Source organism: Balaenoptera physalus, assembly GCF_965194825.1.
Source record: "Balaenoptera physalus genome assembly, chromosome: 6".
NCBI classification, from domain to species: domain Eukaryota; kingdom Metazoa; phylum Chordata; class Mammalia; order Artiodactyla; family Balaenopteridae; genus Balaenoptera; species Balaenoptera physalus.
Window position 1 is genome coordinate 127965314 of NC_138885.1, and position 25426 is coordinate 127990739.

The 25426-nt window shown below is 36.3% G+C and overlaps 1 protein-coding gene across 5 annotated transcripts in view; it reads right to left on the reverse strand.

Moving 5' to 3' along the window:
* SPHKAP (SPHK1 interactor, AKAP domain containing) overlaps window positions 1–25426 on the reverse strand; it is a 167922-nt gene that overhangs the window by 75390 nt on the left and 67106 nt on the right. The gene's annotated exons all lie outside the window — the stretch shown is intronic.

A 25426-nucleotide genomic window follows, 5' to 3' on the forward strand; every position in this document is an offset into this window, starting at 1 on the left:
CTGAGACCCAGAAAAGTTAAGTAACTTGTACAGAGTCACAGAGCTGCTGAGTGATAGTCAGGATTCATTCCCAAGCAGTCTGTCTCAGAGGTCTGTGCCCTGCTATGCTTTTTAGCATAGTATTTACTGTATGCTATATTATATATTATATAATATAGTATGTTACATATGCTGTGTTACATACTATATTATATATATAATATATATTTTACTATGTTATTTTTAAAGGATGATGACTTGTATAGACTGTCAGGGGTTCTAATTTGATTAAGAATTGGATACATTTTCAGCACTTCATTCTAGTAGTCTAAGGTGGTCTTTTTCTTTTTTTAAACCATGGCTTAGCGATTGGAATGTGATATTTACTTCCAGGTCTTTAATATATTTGTGATTGAAGCCATGATGGTTGTTGAGAATTTTTCTCTTCAAGAGGCATCTCATGTCAGCCTCAGTTGTGATTTGGTTAAATCCACGAAGAGCTTGAAGTAGGAACCAAGATGGATGGCAGCACTTGGGAAAGGTGTTCCACAGGGAGAGGGTGACAGTTCTCAGGAACTGCTCTGAGTTTGATGGGTGATTGAGGAAGGACCAGGGGAAGAAGAGACATTACCAAGAGCAGCCCATGAGGGGGGAAAGTAGTGGCCTCATCTCTAAGAGTGGAGCACAGGTTGAAGCTGGTGACAGAGGCTCCATAAACCACGCTGGGTTTGGGACCAACTTTGGACAACCTTTGGGGCATCTTGAAGTTCTCCATTTTCATGGGTGTGCTTCAAATATGATATATGTGGATATTCTTTTCTTAGTGTTAAACTTTCTCCATAACAACATAATAATAGGCGATAATAGCAGCATGCATGACAGACTCTACTGCTTCCAGGGATGTGCACCTAGGGACAGCAAGACCCTGGATAAGAGCTTAAGTCAATTAGCTTTATTATTGTGTTATTGTTATTTATTAATATTATTATTTCTAGTTGGAGTCTCAATTTTACCCTTGACCTGGTAAACAGAAGTTTACAATATGTGATTCAAACAAGGATTTTTGCTTGGCGATAGCTGTGATATTTGGGTCAAGGTATTTACACTCTGAATATCCAAGACATGAATTTTTTGGAAAAGAGTATTAGCTGTGGCTCCTACAAAAAGGAAAAAGAAAAGAAAAAAAATATTTTCCTTGAAAAACTGATGGATCTCATAGTGACCAAATCTAGACTCTGGCCTTATTAGCCCTGGTATAATGAATGTCACCCAATTCCTTTCACATGTTGCAAACTGGCACTTTCACTCCAGAATTAGACAATATAGCCTGGAAATGTGTTTAGTGTGCATTGGTAGTATTTTAAATGAAATCAAGGTAACATGAAACAATTGAGTGATTTCTCATAAAAACTCTGGATTTCCAACCTCTAGAGAAACTCTGGGACAAAAGCTTTCATTTCCATATGACAGTCTCCCCCAGATCCTTTTAAGTTTCAAGTCTTCCATCACTTCCTACTGTATCCTGAACAGTGAGGTAGGATGGTAAACGCCATGTCATTGGTTTTTGCATGGTAATTTTTTTAAGAGTAGAGAAATTTATCTCTGTACCCATGTCTTTATTAAAAGTGGGGAAATAAAAATGCCAAGACTGTGAGTTTTAAGAAAAATGGTAGAGAGCCCATTTCTTTGTGAAAGTTAGTGCTATATCCATGTTCGATATGCAGAGTATATCTGTGTTTAAAAGAAACAAAACAAAATCATAAAATAATGTTATGAAACATCCATCATAAAGAACTACACAGGTATAAAAAAAAGATGCATGATGAAACAATTGGTGATCTGTTAAAACGGACTGAAATTTTAAAAACATGTGTTTTGGATGTGAGTAAAATAACTGATGCTTCTGTGGAATTAGTTATGCATTAGGGAAAATAATTTGTCTGGGCAATTGATTTTTACAGATGACAGGTTTATTAAATAGTCTACTGAGTATAGCAGAAATCATGTGTTCTGAACAGAAACAAGTTTTACAAACAAAAGTCTAGCTGGAAATAATGTTGCTTGGCATGCTGAAGGACTGCTATTTTACTATATAATTTACATGGAAAAAGTTATTTGTGGCATCTGCTGAAAGCACAGGTTGATTTCTATCTATCTATCTATCTGTCTGTCTATCTATCTATCTATCTGTCTATGTAGTACCAACCAGTTAATTCTATTTGTTCTCGGTATTGATAATTTTGATTTTACGGAGAACTTTTGGATATAGTGCTCCTGATGGCATAATACCAGGAAATGAGCTACTTTACTGAGAGAAGTTGAACAGCTTATTGTAGACTAGTCAAAACTGGTGAGACATTAGAAAACTAACATACCGGGTGGTAACCTTTTTCAAGAATGTAGAATTTTAGTTCATGTAGTACATTATGAACTAGTTTTTGTTTGTCTGTTTTGGTTAAAAAGTTAACACTAGACGACGTTATGAACATTGCAATTAACTCCATCAACTCAATAAGCTCCCATTGCTTGAGTCAAGATGAGATTTCTGGATGAACTGGACATGCAGTACTACACGGTTTTGATGGCTTCATATGGCAAAGTGCTGAGGAGAAGTTTAACTGTTCAAAACATTGACTTATTCATGGGTTCATGACTGCATTAAAGATTTGGCCATTTAAGTTGGCAGTACAACTCTTCCAATCACTGGATGGCTATCAAAATGCATGATTTCACTGCTCCAGTAATCCTGAAAGTAGGTATTTGCAGATGCCATTTGGGAAGGAGTAACCTGGCCCACTTTTATATGCTAAAATCAGTTCCCCAAATGAAGCGGAACCACATTCTTCACACCATGGTTTTGAAGGCTGATGTTTAAAAAGATTTCTCTGGTTGATGTTAAACTGCAAGTAAATTTAATTAATTTTGCTCAATTTCTCTTTCTTAATATTTCCAATTGTGAAGGAAGAATTGGATATTACTGAAATACAGAATCATAAAATCATAAGTACTGGAATCTAAAAATGATGACTTTGGGACACAGTAATTCTATCTTTCCAAGATGGAATTACCTAAAATATAGGAAGCACAGGTGTATCCAGCCTTGGCAGTACCTGTATTTAGGAGCAGTTGTTTTCCATTATGGAAAGCAATAAAAGTAAATATCATACCCAGCTAGAGGAACCATGACTGAACTTGGTCTTGCACATTGTAAACTGAAATGTAAAACCTGCCATTGACATCTTGTGTAGAAGGAAAAGTTTCAGATTTTTAGTTTCAGATCAAGCTCTAGTAACTTAAAATATAAAAATGTAGTAATGGGATGTTTCTATTTTTAGAGTATATAGTTAAAAATTTTTGACTTTAAAGTTATTTTCAGTATCAATCATGTTTGTATTATGTTAAGTATTTTTCTCTCCGTTCAGTAAAAATGAATGGCAGATGATTCTATTTCTGGCAGATGCTGGCTTTCCTCCTGGTGTGTGTCACTCATTTACATTACCTGCCTCACTGCTGTAGGCATGTGAGTTTGTGTTCCCTGATACAGATGTTAATTAAAGCACGAAATCATGAAGAGAAAGAGTATGCAGAACAAGAAGAAAGGAGGGACCAACAGAGAACTCATTAAAATGCTCACATAGGGGCAGAGTAGGAGAACTGGGTCGCCTGAGAACCAGGAAAATATGGGGTTACAGAGCTTGACAGAAGACACTGTTGGCAGAGGTGATCTGCCATGAGCCCTGAGCATCCTTGTATGCTCCTGCTGGCTACACCAAAAATGCAAGGCCCTGAATGCTCTTTCCCAGGGCCATTTCACAGCCTTGTGTTTGTAGAAAGCAATCTCAAAAGATGGAGTAATGTCTCCATTCCCCTCCGACAAAGAGCAAGCTTGCTTGCGGCTCACTATAAAATCAGTGGATTCTCCACGCTCAGCATACCTTGGTTGTGATGCAAACTCACTGTGTGCATGGCATATACCTGGGACCCACCTGTGTCATCCCTGTGGTTCTTGGGAGGCAAGAAAAACTGACACAGACATACTGACTCTGGCTACTGCTGTGCTGTGAGTAATAAAGTACTTTTTCTCTGACCCAGAAATCTCATGTTTTTTCTAAGCATTCATTTAACAGTAACAGTCAGCTTGAAAGTAGGACAAAATCTCAGCTCTTTCACAGTCTTTACAGACACTCATTCAAGAAAGGAGGTACCAGCATTGCCAAGAGTTCAGGAAAGGTAAATACTGAAAAGGGTCTATTGGTCCTTGATAAACTTGGTAAAGAACAGTATCCATGGAGTGCTGAGGGCTGAAGAGATAAGTCTAAACTATTTCAAAAAGTTTGACTATAAATGGGAGTACAGAGGGTAACTGCCAAAAGAAGAAATAGGATCAAAGGAGAATTCTAATTTCTGGCAGTGATTTTTCAGTTATTTCATTTTGCCCCCCTCCCCTAATTTTGTTTGTGATTCCTGTTAAGACTGTTGATATGGTTGTGCAAGTGTGCCCTGTAGTATAACTCCAAGGAGTACTATTTACTTTCTAGTTACAATGCAATTGTAGGGTTATTATAATAGCTCTCTGGAGAGAGGCAGTATATTGATTTGAGGAAGGAATGCTCTTTGGATCTGAGGCAAAGCTGCCTCAGGGGACACTCAGGAGGAAGCTGTCCCTGAGTAAACCAACCCCAGTCTATAGAGATGACTTCCTTACTTGCACTCAAAATTCTCATTGTGAGTCAGCTAAGTACCAGGAATAGTACTGGGTGACGATACATGGGTGTAGAAGGTACAGTTGCAGACCTCAAAGTTCCAGAAGCCTTTCAGGGAGAGATAGATGCTGACTAAGATGAGACATGAATAATGAAGAGCTATTAGCCACCAAAGTAGGGGAGGGAGGGTTTGGAGAAGTGTGAATAGTTTGTGTAAAGACTTTGAGTCAGAATGATACATGTAGGAGTGGCTCAGGAGCGGAGGGGTGAAGCTTCAAATAGCATCCTTTATCCCAGGAGGCCCCTGCTGCTTAGGTTGGAAGGGCATAATTCACAGCAGAACTTAAATATGCCTTTAGAGGCTAAGAACAAAACAAAAACCTGTAGTAGTAGCAGAAAGAAGGAAGGAAGTATGCTTAACATTTTTTTTCTAGTAATTAGGCAATTAAATAAAAGCCAGAGAAGCTCCAAGTGCTTCTTTTTCATTTATCTCATGTTTTCCCTTGCATTTTGTCCCCAATTGATTTTCCAATGAAATATGGTTTATCCTACAGCTGAAATATGCCTGCGTCCAGAAACTTCAAAGACTGTGATTCCAATGCTCACAGCTGACCTCGTCATCATCCAGAGGTCGCATCCTTTTTGCACCTTCCATTCTTGTCTCTCTCCCGTGGGTCTCACCTTGACACAAGCTAATTCACTTTCTGGAAAATGATAATTTGTGTCTCTTGGAAGTTTATCCTCTTTTAAAAAGGTTATCCAATTACCCTCTGTCCCCTTAAAACCACAGTCAACCTGTTTGAATCTGCCCATGCAAAGTTCCCCCTCACCTTCCAGAGAAAATGCCTTCCAGGTCAGCTTGTGTCACCCTGAGTCCCACATTGTGTGGAGGCAGTAGACTCAGATCCCAGGGCTGTGATGAGCACACCATTTCTAGTTTCTAGGTTGCACATTGCTCCGACAGAGACAGATCACACTCATTTCTGCACCCTTGCAAAAGAGAGCATGTTTCTCGGCTAGTAGAGCTGTCTGGAGCAACAGGACAATCCATTCTTCCATGATGAATTCTCATTATAACACAAACCGACCGGAGAAGATAATCTCCTAAAATTCACCCCTTGTTTTTAGCACCCATTTAAACAAAGCCAGGAAATCGAAGGGATAATATTTCAGAGACTGTAAATGTGTTTTTGATATACTATCCTGCCTATTAAACACCTTTCACTTCTTTACTCATCTGTCCTGCTTCATTGAGCTTACTCCTTATTGCAAACATATCTAGGATTGCCCTTCTTCACCTAATTTGAAAATTCAGGTCCGTGGATGTGATTTCAAAAGCACAAACCACAGAATGTGTGCTGAAAGACCCCACAACCTTGGCCTCAGGGCTGAAGGTTCTTCTGCTTCTCTCTTTCAGCATAGGAGTTAAAAAACTAAGATATGGGGGGAACATTTGCCTTTTATATTTGTGCACTACCGAGGCTCAATTATTTGAATCCCGTTGACTCAATGATACCTGCGGAAATATTGATGGACCTTCCCAATCACAGTAAAAATGGATCTGTTCTTAAAATCACCACGAAATAAACTTGATAGAAGCTAAATATCCAGCTTACAAAGCTAAACGTAGTTTACAAAATATAAAATTCTATACAACTGCACATGTGGAGCTAGAAATCTGGGAAAGGGAAGGTACTCCATTACATATGCTCCAATTAAGTCATCTTGTCTTAGTGTTGATAGGCCTTCCTGGGGACTGAACCAGCCATGAGACAGACAGGAAGACGTCAGAGAGACAGACCGTCATTCCATCATCTGTCATGTAACTAGGGGCCTCTGGTTTAGAGCTGTAAGTGAATTTGATTGAAATCAGGGATCCAGGCCTTCAAATTAACACTTAGACATTTATTCTTGTCTCTGTTTTGTATACTGGGAGACAGGTAAGATTTCATTTGAAAAAAGGATTTTGCTGCTTAAAAACTGACACTGAAACAGGGCACATTCAAAGGCTGTATTTGAATTATTTACAAATATACGTGCTTAAGCACTGAAATTGCAGAATGAGTTATTAAATATATAAGAAGAAAGAAATCTGCATTTCTCTTTGGGACCAAACAAATTTTAATAGTGTTAACTAAAGCAGGTTAGAATAGACTGGCACTAATATTTTGAGCACCTTAAAATTTTAAGTTCAGAGGTTGTTGAGTTATCTTTAGAAGATGTTTGTTATTGTTTAAAGTTTCAAAGATTTTTCTCTCACTTGTGGCATTTTATATTTTATTCCTTTGTATTTTAATAATACTAAGAGTATCATTTTTGATGAAAATCAAATGCCAGATAATTAGGAAGTGATTGAGTTCTGGTTTTAAAATCATGGAACTAATACCTATCCTTCTCAAACTCTTCCAAAATATAGCAGAGGAGGAACACTCCCAAACTCATTCTATGAGGCCACCATCACCCTGATACCAAAACCAGACAAAGATGTCACAAAGAAAGAAAACTACAGGCCAATATCACTGATGAACATAGATGCAAAAATCCTCAACAAAATACTAGCAAACAGAATTCAACAGCACATTAAAAGGATCATACACCATGATCAAGTGGGGTTTATCCCAGGAATGCAAGGATTCCTCAATATATGAATATGAGTCAATGTGATAAACCATATTAACAAACTGAAGGAGAAAAACCATATGATCATCTCAATAGATGCAGAAAAAGCTTTCCACAAAATTCAACACCTATTTATGATAAAAACCCTCTATAAAGTAGGCATAGAGGGAACTTTCCTCAACATAATAAAGGCCATATATGACAAACCCACAGCCAACATCATCCTCAATGGTGAAAAATTGAAACCATTTCCTCTAAGATCAGGAACGAGACAAGGATGTCCACTCTCACCACTATTATTCAACATAGTTTTGGAAGTGTTAGCCACAGCAATCAGAGAAGAAAAAGAGATAAAAGTAATCCAAATCAGAAAAGAAGAAGTAAAGCTGTCACTGTTTGCAGATGACATGATACTATACACAGAGAATCCTAAAGACTCTACCAGAAAACTACTAGAGCTAATCAATGAATTTGGTAAAGTAGCAGGATACAAAATTAATGCACAGAAATCTCTTGCATTCCTATACACTAATGATGAAAAAACTGAAAGAGAAATTAAGGAAACACTGCCATTTACCATTGCAACAAAAAGAGTAAAATACCTAGGAATAAACCTACCTAAGGAGACAAAAGGCCTGTATGCAGAAAACTATAAGACACTGATGAAAGAAATTAAAGATGATACCAACATATGGAGAGATATACCATGTTCTTGCATTGGAAGAATCAACATTGTGAAAATGACTATACTACCTAAAGCAATCAACAGATTCAATGCAATCCCTATCAAACTACCAATGGCATTTTTCACAGAACTAGAACAAAAAATTTCACAATTTGTATGTAAATACAAAAGACCCTGAGTAGCCAAAGCAATCTTGAGAAAGAAAAATGGAGCTGCAGGAATCAGGCTCCTGGACTTCAGACTATACTACAAAGCTACAGTCAACAAGACTACTGTATGGTACTGGCACAAAAAACAGAAATATAGATCAATGCAACAGGATAGAAAACCCAGAGATAAACCCATGCACATCTGGTCACCTGATGTTTGATAAAAGAGGCAAGAATATATAATGGAGAAAAGGCAGCCTCTTCAATAAGTGGTGCTGGGAAAACTGGACAGCTACATGTAAAAGAATGAAATTAGAACACTCCCTAACAGCATACACAAAAATAAACTCAAAATGGATTAAAGACCTAAATGTAAGGTCAGACACTATCAAACTCTTAGAGGAAAACATAGGCAGAACACTCTATGACATAAATCACAGCAAAATCCTTTTTGACCCACCTCCTAGAGAAATGGAGATAAAAACAAAAATAAACAAATGGGACCTAATGAAACTTAAAAGCTTTTGCACAACACAGGAAACCATAAGCAAGACGAAAAGACAACCTTCAGAATGGGAGAAAATATTTGCCAATGAAGCAACTGACAAAGGATTAATCTCCAAAATTTACAAGCAGCCCATGCAGTTCAATATCAAAAAAACAAACAACCCAATCCCAAAATGGGCAGAAAACCTAAACAGACATTTCTCCAAAGAAGATATACAGGTTGCCAACAAACACATGAAAGGCTGCTCAACATCACTAATCATTAGAGAAATGCAAATTAGAACTACAATGAGGTATCACCTCACACCAGTCAGAATGGCCATCATCAAAAAATCGACAAACAATAAATGCTGGAGAGGGTGTAGAGAAAAGGGAAACTTCTTGCACTGTTGGTGGGCATGTAAGTTGATACAGCCACTATGGAGAACAGTTTGGAGGTTCCTTAAAAAACTAAAAATAGAACTACCATACGACCCAGCAATCCCACTACTGGGCATATACCCTGAGAAAACCATAATTCAAAAAGAGTCATGGACCCCAATGTTCATTGCAGCTCTATTTACAATAGCCAGGACATGGAAGCAACCTAAGTGTCCATCGACAGATGAATGGATAAAGAAGTTGTGGCACATATATACAGTGGAATATTAGCCATAAAAAGAAATGAAATTGAGTTATTTGTCGTGAGGTGGATGGACCTAGAATCTGTCATACAGAGTGAAGTCAGAAAGAAAAACAAATACAAATATGCGAACACATATATACGGAATCTAAAAAGAAAAAAAAAAGGTTCTGAAGAACCTAGGGACAGGACAGGAATAAATGCACAGATGTAGAGAATGGACTTGAGGACACAGGGAGGGAGAAGTGTAAGCTGGGACGAAGTGAGAGAGTGGGAAGGACATATATACGTTGTCAAATGTAAAATAGATAGCTAGTGGAAAGCAGCTGCATAGCACAGGGAGATCAGCTCGGTGCTTTGTGACCACCTAGAGGGGTGGGATAGGGAGGGTGGGAGGGAGGGAGATGCAAGAGGGAGGAGATATGGGGATATATGTATATGTATAGCTGATTCACATTGTCATAAAGCAGAAACTAACACACCATTGTAAAGCAATTATACTCCAATAAAGATGTTTTAAAAAAAAATCATGGGACTCCTATAGTCCTTTCTTTCAAAAATATACTAGGATCTTTCTTTAATATAAATATTAAACCTGGTTTATGATTATATGTATTTACTCTTGGTCATATTTCTGCACTTGACTAGAATTCTCTTTCCTGCCTTCTTTGTTCAGTTAAAGTTTTCTTATTTGTCATGCTATAACTTAAAGACAAAATCACATTTTCTCAGAAATCTACTTTGGGTGTATAGTTATTTCCATCACCTTCTCTGACCAGAAATAACTCTTGCCTATCCTGTGATCCCACCTTCCTTCATCTATATTTTTAGTGCTAAGATATCACACTGAAGTTGAGTTGAGAAAATCTACTTTCCCCCAACTCTGTGGGGTGCCTGGTAGACATGACTTATCTAGCTTTATTTAATTTATTTTTAAAATGTTTTAATTTATTTTCTATAGGTAATATGGTCATTATAATAAATGAAACAAAAAAATAGTAAGAGATATGTAAAGGTAAAACTGATCATTTCTACCGTCTCTCACCTCTTCCTCCAATACCCACCAGTGTGGTAATCAATTTTAATAGCTTAATGTATGTCCTTCTACATTTCTCCAAGCAAATCTATATCTATATATCTACATGTCTAAAGGTTCAGATCTCTCTCCATCTCTATCTCTACATCATCTTTATCTATCAATATGTATATGTATGTACATACAGATATAAGGATTTTGTTTTGCAACAATAGAATTTAACTATAAATAACATGCTTTCTCTCATGGACACCCATATATCTAACTTTATATATATATTTTCTAGTGTTGCATACACACTCTAGAGTTTTCAATAAACGCGATCATAATACATGTTGGGTTTTCCATCGGCAACATGTAAAGTGTATTTTTGTGGGGAGGTAATATGCTGAGACAAAATGCAATCTCTATTATATTCTTTTCCTTTCTACTGAATTTACCCTACTCCTTTCACTGTCATTTCCGTGTAAAATCCCTATTCTTTGGTCTTAGGATGAGAACTTGGCATATAACATATATTCGTGTGTGTGTGTGTGTGTATTTATATAAGGGGGATTTGGACATTGCTTTATAAAAATGAGATCATATTATAGACCTTTCTTTGCATTTGACTTTTCTCATTCAACAATACATTTTGGTAATCACTCCCAGTATAGTGATAAAGCCCCAGCTCATTCTTCAAAATGACTGCATTCTAGCCTGTGAGCCTGGGTAGCATAATTTATGCAACCATTTTCTCATTAATTTTCTTCCAGGGAATTTTCTTCCAGGTTTGTTGGTTTGTTTCTTTCTCTTGTTGCCACTATGAAGAAATTTCATATTAAAGATTCTCATTTTCAGTTACTTTTATGGGTTCAATACAAAAAATGGGATTTTTGGGTCGAACAGCACATATGTAATTTAAATTTGAACAAATGTTTTGGTTTACTATTTAAACGGGTTAGAACAATTTAAATATCCATCAGCAATATGTGAGAGCATCCCTTTCCTTGCATCCATATCAGTAATATAGGTATATTGCTCTTTTAAACTTTTGCTTTTATCATTAAGTATCATAAATTGGAACATGCTTCCTCAGTGAAGTGCATGGTCTCCCCTGTTCTTTTTTTTTTTTTTCCTTTACAGTCTGCTTTTTAATGGAAGAATTCAGTTCACATACACTTAGTTTGCCATTTCATCTTTTATTAATCTTTCCAGTCGCTTGGTGAATCATTTCAATCTGTAGATTCAGGTCTTTTTAAAATTCAGGTAAAGATTTCTTATTTGATTATTTAATTATTGTTTTCCTTTCATGTTCTTTTTTCTCCTTCAGAAGCTTCTGTCATTCTCATGTTAGATTTCCTAGGTCTTTTGTATGCTTTTATCTTCTAAAATTAATGGTTTGAGACATTTCTTTTGCTTTATCTCCTAGACTACAAATTTGAATCTCTATAGTGGCTGTCTTCCATTCAACCTAACTCTTGAATGTTTAGCTATAAAATGATGGTTTTCAGTTTTAAGAATTCATTTTTGTGTTGTCAGTAGGTTTCTTTAAGTGCTCTATACCTGAAGCCCAAGCCAGTCTAGAAACCCCAACATCTGCCCCCGTCAAGAGAGGCAGCTCTGTTGGAGTGAGAGTTGGGTGAGAAAGTTACATGGTACTCCTTAAACTACCTCCTTCTAGGAATATTCTGAATTTTATTCATCGTTAGATTGTCAGCCCCTTGCATTATACCTAGTATATAGAAAGTACCTTATTGACATGTATTAAATTTATTTAAAACAATTTCCTAATGTTTAATTACCATAACCATCAGAGTTCTTGTTTATAAACAACTGAAATGGATTTTGGCTAACATGAACAGAAAAATATTTATTGCATGGATATTAGTAACTCATAGAACCAGAAGGAAGAAGTTCTAATGAATCAAGCCCAGAAAACAGACAGGAGCCACAGGAAGCTAAATGGCTGGATCCACTCCATGGGACGACTGATTAGGTGCTACTGCCATTGTCACATCGGTAGCTGTGACTTGTACTATTGCCACTCAATACTGAGTGTCACCAGCACAGAATGAGTTCTGAACTGCCGCCACCTCATGTCCCAGTTGCGACCAGGAATGTGATTGCCTAAGCTTCAGTCAGATGCCTGTGCATTCGCTGGAGAGTGAGTACCTATCTGTCCTTTTCACCTTCTAAAGGAATTGAACACAATAGATTCCCTAAATATAGGAAGAAATTTCATATGCTAAGCTGCCAAAGAAACTCCAATAGCAGTGTGATAGTTAATTTTATGTGTCAACTTGACTGAACCATGAGAGCTAGTTAAATTTTATTTCTGGATGTGTCTGTGAGGGTGTTTCCAGAAGGGATTAGCAACTTTCAAGTATACGATACAGTATTGTTAACTATGTTCACCATGATGTATATTAGATCTCCAGAATTTATTCATCTTATATCTGGAAGTTGGTACCCTTTGACCATCTTCACCCATCTCCTCCACCTCCCCACCTCTAGGAACTACAAGTCTATTCTCTGTTTCTATAAGTTTTTTTTTTTTTTTTTTTTAGATTCTACAAATAAGTGAGATCACACAGTATTTACCCTTTCTGTCTGTCTTATTTCACTGAGCATAATTCCCTCAAGTTTTATCTATGTTGCTGCAGATGGAAGGATTTCCTTGTTTTTGTATGGCTTAATAATGTTCTATTTTATGTACACACACATACACAAACACACAACATACATTTTCTTTATCGATTTACCTATTGATGGACACATAGGTTGTTTCCATGTCTTGGTTGTTGTAAATAGTGCTGCAGTGGACCTGGGGGTCACATATTCTTCAAGATACTAATTTCGTTTCCTTTGGATATATATATATGCCATGCGTGGAATTGTTGGACATATGGTAGTTCTATTTTTAATTTTTTTTAGGAAACACCATACTATTTTCATAATGATTGTCCCAATTTACATTCCCACCAATAGTGCACAAGGTTTCCCTTTCTCCACATCCTTGCCAGCCCTTGCTATTTGTTGTCTTTTTGCTGATAGCCATTCTGACAGGTGTGTCGTGGTATCTCATTGTGGTACTGATTTGCATTTCCCTGATGATATGTGATATTGAGCACCATTTTGTGTATCTGATGGCCATTTGTATGTCATCTTTCGAGAACTTTCTATTCAAGTCCTTTGTCCATTTTTAAATCAGATTATTTACTTTTCTGCTGTTGACTTGTATGAGTTCCTCATAAATTTTGCATGTTAACCTCCCATCGGTTACATGATTTGCAAATATTTTCTTCTATTCCATAGAATCCCTCTTCATTTTGTTGATCATTTCTTTTGCTGTGCAGAAGCTTTTATAGTTTGATGTAGTTCTACATATTTATTTTTGCTTTTGTTGCTTGTGTTTCTGGTGTCATATCCAAAAAGTCATTGCCAAGACCAATTGTCAAGGAGCTTTTTCCCTACGTTTTCTCGTAGTAGTTTTACAGTTTCAGGTCTTATGTCTAAACCTTTAATCCACTTGGAGTTAATTTTTGCGAGTAGTGTAAGATAGGAGTTTAATTTCATTTTTTTTGGCATGTGGATATCCAGTTTTCCCAACACCATTTATTAAAGAGATTGTCTTTTTCCCATTGTATATTCTTGACTCCTTTGTCAAATATTAATTGACCATATACATGTGGGTTTATTTCTGGATTCTCCTTTCTCTTTCATTAGTTTATGTGTCTGTTTTTGTGCCAATACCATACTGTTTTGAATACTATAACTTTTTAGTATAGTTTGAAATCAGGAAGTATGACACCTTCAGCTTTGTTTTTTCTCAAGATTGCTTTGGAAATTAGGGGGCTTTTGTGGTTTAATACAAATTTTAGGACTTTTTTTTTCTATTTCTGTGAAAAATTCTATTGAGATTTTGATAAGAACTGCATTGAATCTATAGATGGTTTTGGGTGGTATGAACATTTTAACTATACTAATTCTAATGGCATACAAATACCAATGGCATATCTTTCCATTTATTTGTGTCTTCTTCAATTTTGTTCATTAACATCTTACATTTTTCAGTGTATAGATCTTTGACCTCCTTGGTTAAATTTATTTTTAAGTGTTTTGTTGTTTTTGATGCTATTTTGAATGGGGTTGTTTTCTTTATTTCTTTTTCATACAGTTCATTTTTAGTGTATAAAAGTAAAACTAAATTTTGTATGTTGATTTTGTATTCCACAACTTTACTGAATTTGTTTATTAGTTCTAACAGTTTTCTTAGTGGAGTCTTTAGGGTTTTATATATATATAAGTCGTCTGCAAACAGACAAATTTCCTTCTTTCTTTCTGATTTGGATGACTTTTATTTCTTTTCCTTGCCTGATTGTTTTGGCTTGGACTTCCATTACTATGCTGAATAGGAGTAGTACGAGTAGGTGCCCCTGTCTTGTTTCTGATCTTAGAGGAAAATCTTTCACTGTTAAGTGTGATGTTAGTTGTGGGCTTGTCATATATGGCCTTTATTACATTGAATTATGTTTCTTCTATTTGCAATTTGTTGAGAATTTTAATCATGAAAAAATGTTGAATGTGCCAAATGCTTTTTCTGCATCTATTGAGATGATCATTTAATTTTTAAAAATGTGATGTATCACAATTATTGATTTGTGTATGTTGACACATCCTTGCATCCCAGGGATGAATTCCACTTGATCATGGTGTATATGCTTTCAGTGTGCTGTTGAATTTTGTTTTCCAGTATTTTTTTGAGAATTTTTGCATCTATATTCATCAGGGAATTTGTTTGTAGTTTTCTTTCCTTATAGTGTCATTATCTGGCTTTCTTATAGTGTCATTATCTGGCTTTCTTTTCTTATAGTGTCATTATCTGGCATTATCATTCAGGAATGATCCCTTTTCTTTGATTTTTTGGTACGGTTTGAGAAGGATTGACATTAATTTTTAAAATATTTAGTAGAATTCACTAGTACAAACATCTGTTCCTGGTCTTTTCTGTGTTGAGAAGTTTTTGATTTCTGATTCAATCTCCTTACTCATTATTGATCAGATTGATCTGTTCAGTCTTGGTAGGTTGTATGTTTCTAGGTTGTATGTATGTATCCTTTTTTTCTAGGTTGTCCAATTTGTTGACATATAAGTTTTCATAGTGGTCTCATAATTCTTTGTATTTCTGTGATAACAGTTGTTATGTTTCCTCTTTCATTTCTAATTTTATTTATTTGGGTCCTCTCTTTCTTTTCTTGGTTAGTCTAGCTAAATGTTTGCTAATTTTGTTTATCTTTTCAAAGAAATAACTCTTAGTTTTGTTCATCTTTTACTGCTTTCTTATACTCTATCTCATTTATTTCTGCTCTAATCTTTATTATTTCCTTCCTTCTGCTAACTTTAGGCTTAGTTTGTTTTTCTTTTTCTAATTCCTTGAGGTGTAATGTTAGGTTGTTTATTTGAGATCTTTCTTTTTTCTTGATGTATTCATTTATAGCTATAAACTTTCCTCTTAGAATTGCTTCTGCTGTATCCCATAAGTTTTGGCATGGTGTTTTTCCATTTTTGTTTGTTTCAATATATTTTTTATTTCTCTTTTGATTTCTTCCTTGATCCACTGGTTGTTCAGGAGTGTGTTATTTAATTTCCATGTATTTGTGATTTTTCCAGTTTTCCTCCTTTTATTTATTTCTAGTTTCATACCATTGTGGTCAGAAAAGATACTTGATATAATTTCTATCTTCTTGAACTTGTGGTTTGTTTCGTAGCTTAACATATGGTCTATCTTAGAAAATATTTCATGTGCACTTGTGAAGAATGTGTCCTGCTGCTTTTGGATGTAGTGTCCTATATATGTCTCTGTATATATCTATTAGGTCCATTTGTCCTATGGTGTTGTTCATATCCATTGTTTCTTTATTGATTCTCTGTCTAAATGATCTATTGTATTGCTGTTTATTTCTCCTTTTAATTCTATTAGTATTTGCTTTATATACTTAGGTTCCCTAATGTTGGGTGCATAAATATTTACAATTGTCATATCTTCTCGATGAATTAATTCCTTGATTATTACTAGCTTCTTTGTCTCTTGTGACCATTTTTAACTTAAATATTCTTTTGTTTGATATAAATATAGCTACCTCTTCTTTCCTTTGTTTATCATTTGTTTGGAATATCTTTTTCCATTCCTTCACTCTCAGTCTATGTGTGTCATGAAAGCTAAAACAAATCTCTTGTAGGCAGCATGTTATTAGCCATCAGTGTTTTTTAAATACTTGAATTCAAGAAGGTGGAAACCATGGCAGATTAATTCTATGCATACCAGACTAAACTTATTGAGAAGCTACTTTTGCATGATATGATACTGCATTTTCCAGAGGTAGTCACACCAACATATACACCAGATGCTTTTTTATGATGTAACACTAACACTGCTTCATTAATAAGTGGCATTGGTTTTCCTTCCCCTTTTATCTGAAGCCTGTGTCTACAGTACCCATGCTGGAAAGACCACTTGGGGAGGCCACATAGAAATAAAAAGAGACACACAACAAGGCCCAGCTGTTTGAGATCCCAGTTGTTTGAATTTTTCCAGTTCAGATATCAGACGTGAATGAACAAGCCTTTGGATGATTCCAGCCTCTAGCCTCTGGCTAACTTATCTGATGCTCAGTGGCGCCAGCCTTCCAGTCTTCCAACTGAGACCCAGACAGTATAGGGCAGAAGAAAGCCACTCTCCTTCCCCCACACCGCTCAGTGCCCACAGAATGTATGAAAGGTTGTTTGATGCTACTATGGTTTGGGTGATTTGTTGTGCATCCATACTAACTAGGACAGATGTTTGGAAAACCATAGACTTTCAGAGATGGAAAAGAACTCTGAGAATATCTGGTCAAAGCAGTTTATTTTATAGATGATAAAATTTGCTCAGAGAGTCAGAATAATTGACCCATCATCTAACAGCTCATTAATGGAAGAGCAATGGTCTTTCCCTCCTTGTGATGTGAGGAGAGCAGGGAAAACTTACATGGGTTATTTATTTATTTATTTTATTTTTATTGGAGTATAGTTGTTTCACAATGTTCTGCTAATTTCTACTGTACAGCAAGAGTTATTGGATTTGGTAAGCCTTCTCTCTGAATGAATGTTGGTTCATATACAGTAAGTAAGTTCCAGATACAGTAAGTCCCCTATATACGAACCTTCAAGTTGTGAACTTTCAAAGATGCAAACGTGAGTTCGCATGTCCAGTCACATAAGGCATGAGTGAAATTGCAGCTTGCCCTCCGTCTCTTATTGCTGATGATCTTCAGCTCTACCATCTCCCACCTCCTCTCCCTCCTCCAGTCAGTAACTCTTCTTGCCTGTTCACGCCATGCCAGCCCCTGTATGCCAGCTGTTGTACTGTACTACAGTCCATTGCAAGGTACTGTACTGTAAGATTAAAATTGTTTCTTTTTTGTGTTTGTTTGTTTTTTAATGTATTATTTGTGTGAAAAGTATTATCAACTTATTACAGTACAGTACTATATAGCCGATTGTGTTAGTTGGGCACCTAGGCTAACTTTGTTGGACTTACTTACAAACAAATTGGACTTATGAATAAACTCTCAGAATGGAACTCATTCATATGTAGGGGACTTACTGTACTCAGGGTGGGTAAGGCAGGACCAATGAGCTCTGAGTTCTCCAAAAGTTAACACATGCCTTATAATATACTAGGCAGAGCCAGTCTAGAAGTGATAATTGCATATGTGTGAGTGAGTGTGTGGTGTTAGGTGGAGGGTAGGGGGATGTAGGAATTTTTCCAACTCTGATTCAGCCAGATATATGACTACTGAGAGAGCATATCTAGGAAATTTAGGTGAGTAGTCTTGAAAAACCATATTATTAATGTACTGCTTAACATGCAGAAAGAACATATGCCATAATGCTCTACAAATTAAATCAACTTATCAATAATTACATAATTTCTGGTGCACTGTGAACTCTTAAACTATTGCCACATGGCCACTTCACTTTATCAGTTAAGAGACAAACTTACTGGTCTCAGGACGACATGGACTAAAGGTTTACATGCTTCAGCCACTCTGAGAGTGATTTTGATATATGTTACTTTAGCAGGTACTCCTACCATCATTTAAAATCTTTTTTTTTTTTTTTTGTATAAAATTAATACCTTTGAATCTGAAGTTAACAGTGATGTGGTGTCACGGGAAAGACCATTTCCAATGACCTATAGTTAACTTAGGAGAGAACAGCTCTATGAAATAGTAGAGACAATGTTAAGAAAACTAGGGGAAAAATCAAGGCAGACATCTTGTTCGGTTTGCAAAAATGACGATACAGGTGGACAAAGATAAACTTCTGGAGATTAACCTTAAGGCTAAAATTTCCATAATGTGCCCCTACGACCTTAAGCCAAGCAACTGTCTGCACTGAGGCAGGTGGTATTTTTTGACCATTTGAAAAGAGGTGTTAGCAATGCAAAAATTACTGTAAATACATGCTGTGATTAAGAAGTGTATTTAAACGTAAAAAATGTTCTATAATGGGGTAATTGATATAATCTCAGATCCATTATCTATATTCTATGTTAATGCCCATGAGAAGTTAATCTTGAGTTACTGAAGTCTTCAGAAGTACCCCCTATAGTATATAGACTATGCCTTCATATGCCTATAGACTTTGCCTATATGCATATAGACTTTGCCTTCATTTTATTTGAGCCTGACTGCCTGCCTTATTTCCTTTCTCCCTCCCTCCCTCCCTCCCCCCTTCCTTCCTTCTTTCCAGCCCTCCTTCTTTCCTTCCTTCTCTTTCTCTCTCCCTCTTCCTTTCAACTAGTATTCCTGCCAATCAGTTTCTGTTCAGCATGATATAACAAATGTTATCATAAAAAATGAGGCCATTCTATTCCAAAGCCAAGAAAATTTTGGATCCAGGAGGGCAGAGACTATGTCTATCTCAGTCACCACTGTGGTTCCAGGGAGTAGCACAATGCTCATTAAGCTAGGAAGAACATAATTATGGAAGTAAATTCAAATGACAGAATATCATCACTAAAATGGATCTCAAAGATGAAAAGGTTTCTATAACACCTGCATTTTTTCTCTTATGCTATGGATGTAGTAACCTTTTAGTACCTTGTCTTTTGGTATACACAAATATGTCTGGTTTTCAAATTAATAATGACTTAGGTAGGGCTCAGGTGTGTATGTGTATGCCCCTGCTAACTTACTTCATGAAATCTGAGGCCCAAAAATAGGGAAATGTATCCTCTGATCACACCCTCTTTGAATTACCAAGGACTTGTTTTCCTTTTCTAAAGAGCTGACAAGTGTTTGTTCTTTTTTCTGAATTGCCCAGCACACATCAAATATTTTTCAAAGACCATGACCATGGCTTTTGTGACTTCTGGTAGGTTGTGATTAACAGGCTACAGTAAAATGGGATGGCAAATTAATGTTTACAGAACTAAAAATACGATTAGTAATTACAGCTTTGAGAAAAACAAAAGCTAGATTTATGCAGGAAGCAATAGTGTTCTCCTAAAAGACGCCAGATTACTCTTCAGAGGGAAAAGAAAAGGCAATATTTCTGTCTAATTCTCAAATGTAAGTCAGGAGAAAATGCTATGAAACATGTAATTTCTTAGGGCACTTTGAGTAGTTAAATTGGAAGCCACTAAGAGGTAAAGCACAAAAAGGTTATACTAAAGTGAAACAAGAATAAGCGAGTTTGTGGGAAACAGTCATGAAAATGTCATTTTGATAAAAATTTCAAAACATTTCATGGTTTTAAGTACTGGGAAGCAGAGAGCAATGAATTAAAGTCTTGATGGTGAAAAGTAATATCCTTCAAAGACTTGAAGTATAACAGACCTGAGACACTCCTCAGGTAGAAGAGAAATAGTCTTGTTTTTATCCATACTAAACCAATAATGCAAAGAAGCAGTATTTATCTTTCAAAAGTCTTTGCTGCATTTACTCACCTCTTCTGTGGTGGTGGGGAAGCAGCCATAGACAATACATAAAAGAATGGAAGTGACTGTGTCCCAATAAAATTATTTACAAAAACAGACAGGGGGCCAGATTTGGCTTGAGGACTGTATTTTGTCAATTGCTTCTCTAGAAAATTAAGGATATGAAATCATAAGACTTTACTTTCCCTGTTAATTGTTGCTTGGCAAATGTAATTGGAAGACCTGATTTCAGGCAATAACTCCATCACTTTATGTTCCTGGACAAACATTCAACCTTTCAACACTCATGTACATCTCTTTACTTATAATACCTACTCTGGCTATTTAATAGGGTTTCTGTAAAAACTCAGTGAAATATTATTACTTGCCCATTTCATCTTGCATGGGCAGCGTGTATTATTAGTGGCTTCCTGGCATTGATAATTAGTATTAAAAATAAAAAAAATTTAAACAAGAGATGACGTTAATAATAGTAGGACTACAAATAAGAAGGCAAGTAAATGTCTGCACAGCTGATTTGAAAGGGGCTTAGAGCCTGCATGAATTTTTCCCATAACCATCAACACACTAAGAAAACATCAGTCTTTGACCTATGGGGGTGGGATAGGGAGGATGGAGGGGAGGCACAAGAGGAAGGGGATATGGGGACATGTGTATGCATATGGCTGATTCGCTTTGTTGTACAACAGAAACTAACACAGTATTGTGAAGCAATTGTACTCCAATAAAGATCTATTAAAAAAATAAATAAATAAAATAAAATAAAATAAAAAAAGAAAACATCAGTCTGTTAGTATCACATTTTAAAAATATTCATACATAAATATTATTTATTATAAGCTACTCATGTATTTTTGGTTTTGTTTTCAAACAAATGATGTGATATAAATTTTCATGTACCACAGGAATTCATATGTTTGTGTCATCTGAAATGTCTTGTGGGGTTTCATTTTCGGCAGTTTCTAAAATGTTCACCATTGATTAGTTGTAAAAAGTGCTTTCATAAACTAAAAACCCAAGTGGATTTTGCCTAAGCAAATCAATTCTCCCTTCAGTTTCCAGGCACATGAACAGGGCTCAAGTCCAATTCTTTGCTTTCCCATTTTCGAATAACTTCTCTTTAGATCAAAGAGATTCCTGCCCATATGAAGGGTGAGAAAGGGTTGTGATGGATAGAGGGAAGAGGGCATCTTTAAGACAAACTTACTGAAGGAAAAAAAAAATAGTCAGTAAAATTGAGTTGTCATAAGAATAGCTCAAAGCCTGTGACACTGATTGATGAATTCCCTTTGCAGTTACTAATGTAAAGCAAATATACACCCCTAGTTCTTTGCCTCTTAAGAAATTCAGACAGAATGTGCTTTCACAGACTAAAACATTAGAACAACAACACTCTGCTGAGTTAACAGAACACCACACTGAAGGTCAGTGTAAAAAAATAAAGGTAGGAAAATTATGCTGCTTTCACTAATCAAGCAAAATATCACTTTCTTCCAATACTGGACTGTCAAGAACAATGAATAAGCATTTGAAAAGAGGCTTCAAAATTGGAAGGAACCTTTGAGGTCACATAGGCCAAGTCACTTAGAATTTGTTGTGATAACTAAAGTATGGCCCTTAATTTTAATATCAGTTTTTTTAGCCTGCACCAGCCTCATATTATTAATGTTATTAGATGAAAATTGCAGTGACCAGAGAATTTTCTTTAATACAGATATATCTATCCATGAATTTCTGGTTGAAAATACACAAAATTCTGGTGATTTCAAGGATACATGACTAAATTCTCTTGTAGGTTGATAATATAATTTATTGGAACAAATGAGTGACATAAATAGACAACTGGGCTTGTTATGCAGTTAGTACTAGAGAGAATGACTCAGTTTCAGCTATTTGACATTTATCATCCTTTGCCAGGCCTCATTTAATGTCTAAGTAGCTTCCAGTCAACAACTATATTGTGAATCAATTCATGCAGTATCAAGGGGAACATTTTGCAGTCTATTTTGTGGGCTGATGATGAAATTATATTCCTTAAAGTTGAAAAATCAATGCTATTTAACAAGTTTTTAATGGCTAGCTTGACATTGAGTGGCATCTGTTAAATGTTTTCAGAATAAAATCAGCAAAAGCATCTCTTGAAGTTGGACTCCATAGATTATAAAGAAACTCCTATTTTTCCCTGAGGAAAATCTTGGCTCTCTCCCCAAACATTCACTTGTCAACTTTATACAAAAATGAGATGCTCTTCCTTAGGGACATTAGATGCCTGAACTTTTGTGAAGAATGTCAGTTCTACCCTCAACAAGGCTGAATGTTAAAGAATATAAAACAACCTTTAATTGGTGACATGAAACACTTGACTCTAGTTACAAACCCTGCCTGGGTCACAAATTCAAACACCTCCAAGGGCCAGCAGGTGACATAGAAATGGTAGTGAGTTCCAGGTCTGGGATGACAGTGTGAAGAGCTCTGTGGACCAACTCCCCAGTGAAGGAAGCAAAGCTGGAAAAAAACCTATAAAAACAAATGTTTTAATTCTCTAGAAATTGTCCTAAGAACATACAGAAAATGAAATATTTTTAAGAAAATCTACTAAAACTCAGAACAGAGAGAGAGTCTGTGGCATTTACACCACACCCCACTTTCTCCTTTCCCCTGTCTCTCCTTCCCCAGTTCAACTTGATAGAGGCTCTGTTTGGGTCTCCTCTCCCCTCAGCTCCCAAACAAGGGTTACTGTATCTCACTGAGAGTCAGAAACTGCCAGCATTTCTCATCCCCTCCAACTCCAAATAGAAGAGGTTAAATTCCCGGTGAGTGAAACCAAGAAGTTGGGGTGCTTATTTCCACTACCCGGGCCCTGCCCAGGTGCTACTCAGATGTAGCAGGCTGAGAATACTAGGTCCATGAACACCGTCACTCTAGCTTCTTGTAGAGTAGAGGTTCTAACTGGGAGAGGAAAGCCAAGAACATCAGAGACTACTGCCTCACCCAGTGCCCTGAGTGGCCACTTAGAGAGTCAGCCCAGGAGGAGGGGTAGTCTATAAGAAAAGAGAGCTCAGAAGCTTTCCCCCAAAGAACTGAGATTATTTAAGACAGTTTCTGGGGAAGTTCAAGCCTAAGGGCATCCTCAAAAAAATAGCTTCTATTAATTAAGAGCAACAAGTTAAACCTTAAGTCAGCTAGTTTACTAGAGAGAGCTAGAAAGAGAGATATCTAAGAACCCTCACGGGGTCAGAACAAAATTCAGAACTGATTTCAGAAACTACACCTGCTCAAATTTAATTGCATCAGACTGCTGAGCAATTTATACTCCTGGGCATTTTTAGAAGCAATAGAGTAATCAACTGGCAAATAGTGGAGTCTGACAGGCAAGAAAGTAATACCAAATTAAACAGGCAGGCAGCTTAAAAGAAAGATCAGAGAAAGACACAGTCAAAGAGAGACCTGCTAGGACGAGTGTCGTCCTAGGTGACTGTGCAGAAGCCCAAGGCTGTGAATCTCTAAGGAGTGACACCAAAGTCTTCACACTATGAGAAGGAAATAAACTTCACTAAGTCAATCCAGTCAAATAAAAAAAAAAAAAAAATTGAAAAAAAGAACAACAAAATAAGCCCAGAAGAGTGGGGGTGGAATCAGTATCCAGAGTTTCTATGACACATTGTTTAAAATGTCCAGTTTTCTGAGCTTTTTAAGACGCAGAGAATTTTTGCACATATTTTTATATATCTCAGAGATTCTGGTAGGTAGATTGCACATCATAAGACCCAATAAATGCCAGCTCGAGCAGTTAAGTGTAGGCACTGCCACTTGAGGTGACCAAAGGCTATGTTGCTTTGGTTGATGCTACAGGCATACCAAACTTTAATGACATTTATACCTATCAATGATATAACTAGCTATATCTTAGCTATAATCTGACAATATCTTATATACAAAATGTGATAAAGCTAAGGATCTTGGAACTTTCCAATAACTTAGTGTCTTCAGCATAGCTTAGTAATAAAAATCTTTTTATGCCTCAAATAAAATAATCCTACAATAAAGAAATAGTACATTTTATTCCTTTTTAATAAAATTATTATATTTTCTGTGAGGGTATCTATCAGAATATTGAAAAAGTGCTGTACTCACAGTGCTAGGAGCTGGTGGATTTGGGCTTTAGACCTGGCCTTGCTACTAATTTAATCTGTGGCCTTAAGCAATCTTCCTCCTCATTGCTATTTTGTTTTCTCACCTGAAAAGTGAATGGAGTGAGCAATATATCTTCTCAGGTTTATTCCAGCTCTTGGGTTCTGCAATTTCACTAATGGAACTTTAGTCACTTAGTTTGGCAGAACAGGAGAACTCTAGTACATTCTGTTTGTTTAACATGTGATGTAAATACACTCACCAAGAGCTATTTTATTTTGTTGCTACCACTAGGCTCTGTCAAATCCATGTTGTGATTGTGTTCACAGTGTCAAATAGTACCAATGTCAAAGTGCTTCTTCATTGGCCTGTCATTTAGCGTAGTACTTTAAAAACTAGGGTAACAGTGGTGAATCATATTCACATTCCCTTGGAATTCATCTTCAATTCAATTAAAAACTAGAGTCATGGTCTTGAATTAGATACTAAATTGACTCAGCAGTCCCTGGAGGAATTATACGACGTGGAGGGTGGTAGTAGGGGACTGGTAATGTAATTATTTGTACCACTGGAATCTTAAAGTAAGTCTAGGAATTTGATGCTACAAAGGAATTCAGGAGAAAAAGGCACCAAGATATCAGTGGCCTTTTAAGGTTGCTAAGGACTTCTTTGTTTTTTTTGATTTTTGCTTTCTGTGTTTGCTTCAAATTTTTGCACATTAAATATTTAGAAGAAATACGTGGGGCATTAAACAATAAAATAGTGACAGTGGGGCTGAAAAGGCACAGCCAGAACTGAAAAATAAAAGCAACTTTTGATAACCGATTAGAGATGAAGCGTGAGGGAGAAAAATAAGATGAGTGCGATCCTGAGGATTATAGCTTGGGAAAATGTGTAGATTACAAAACCATCAATAGAAATTTTGGGAGGAGGAACATATCTTTGGATGTATACCCAAGTTATGTTGACTATGGGTTATTTTTGAGATTTTTCAGATGGGTGTATCTAACAGGCACTTAGAAATAAGT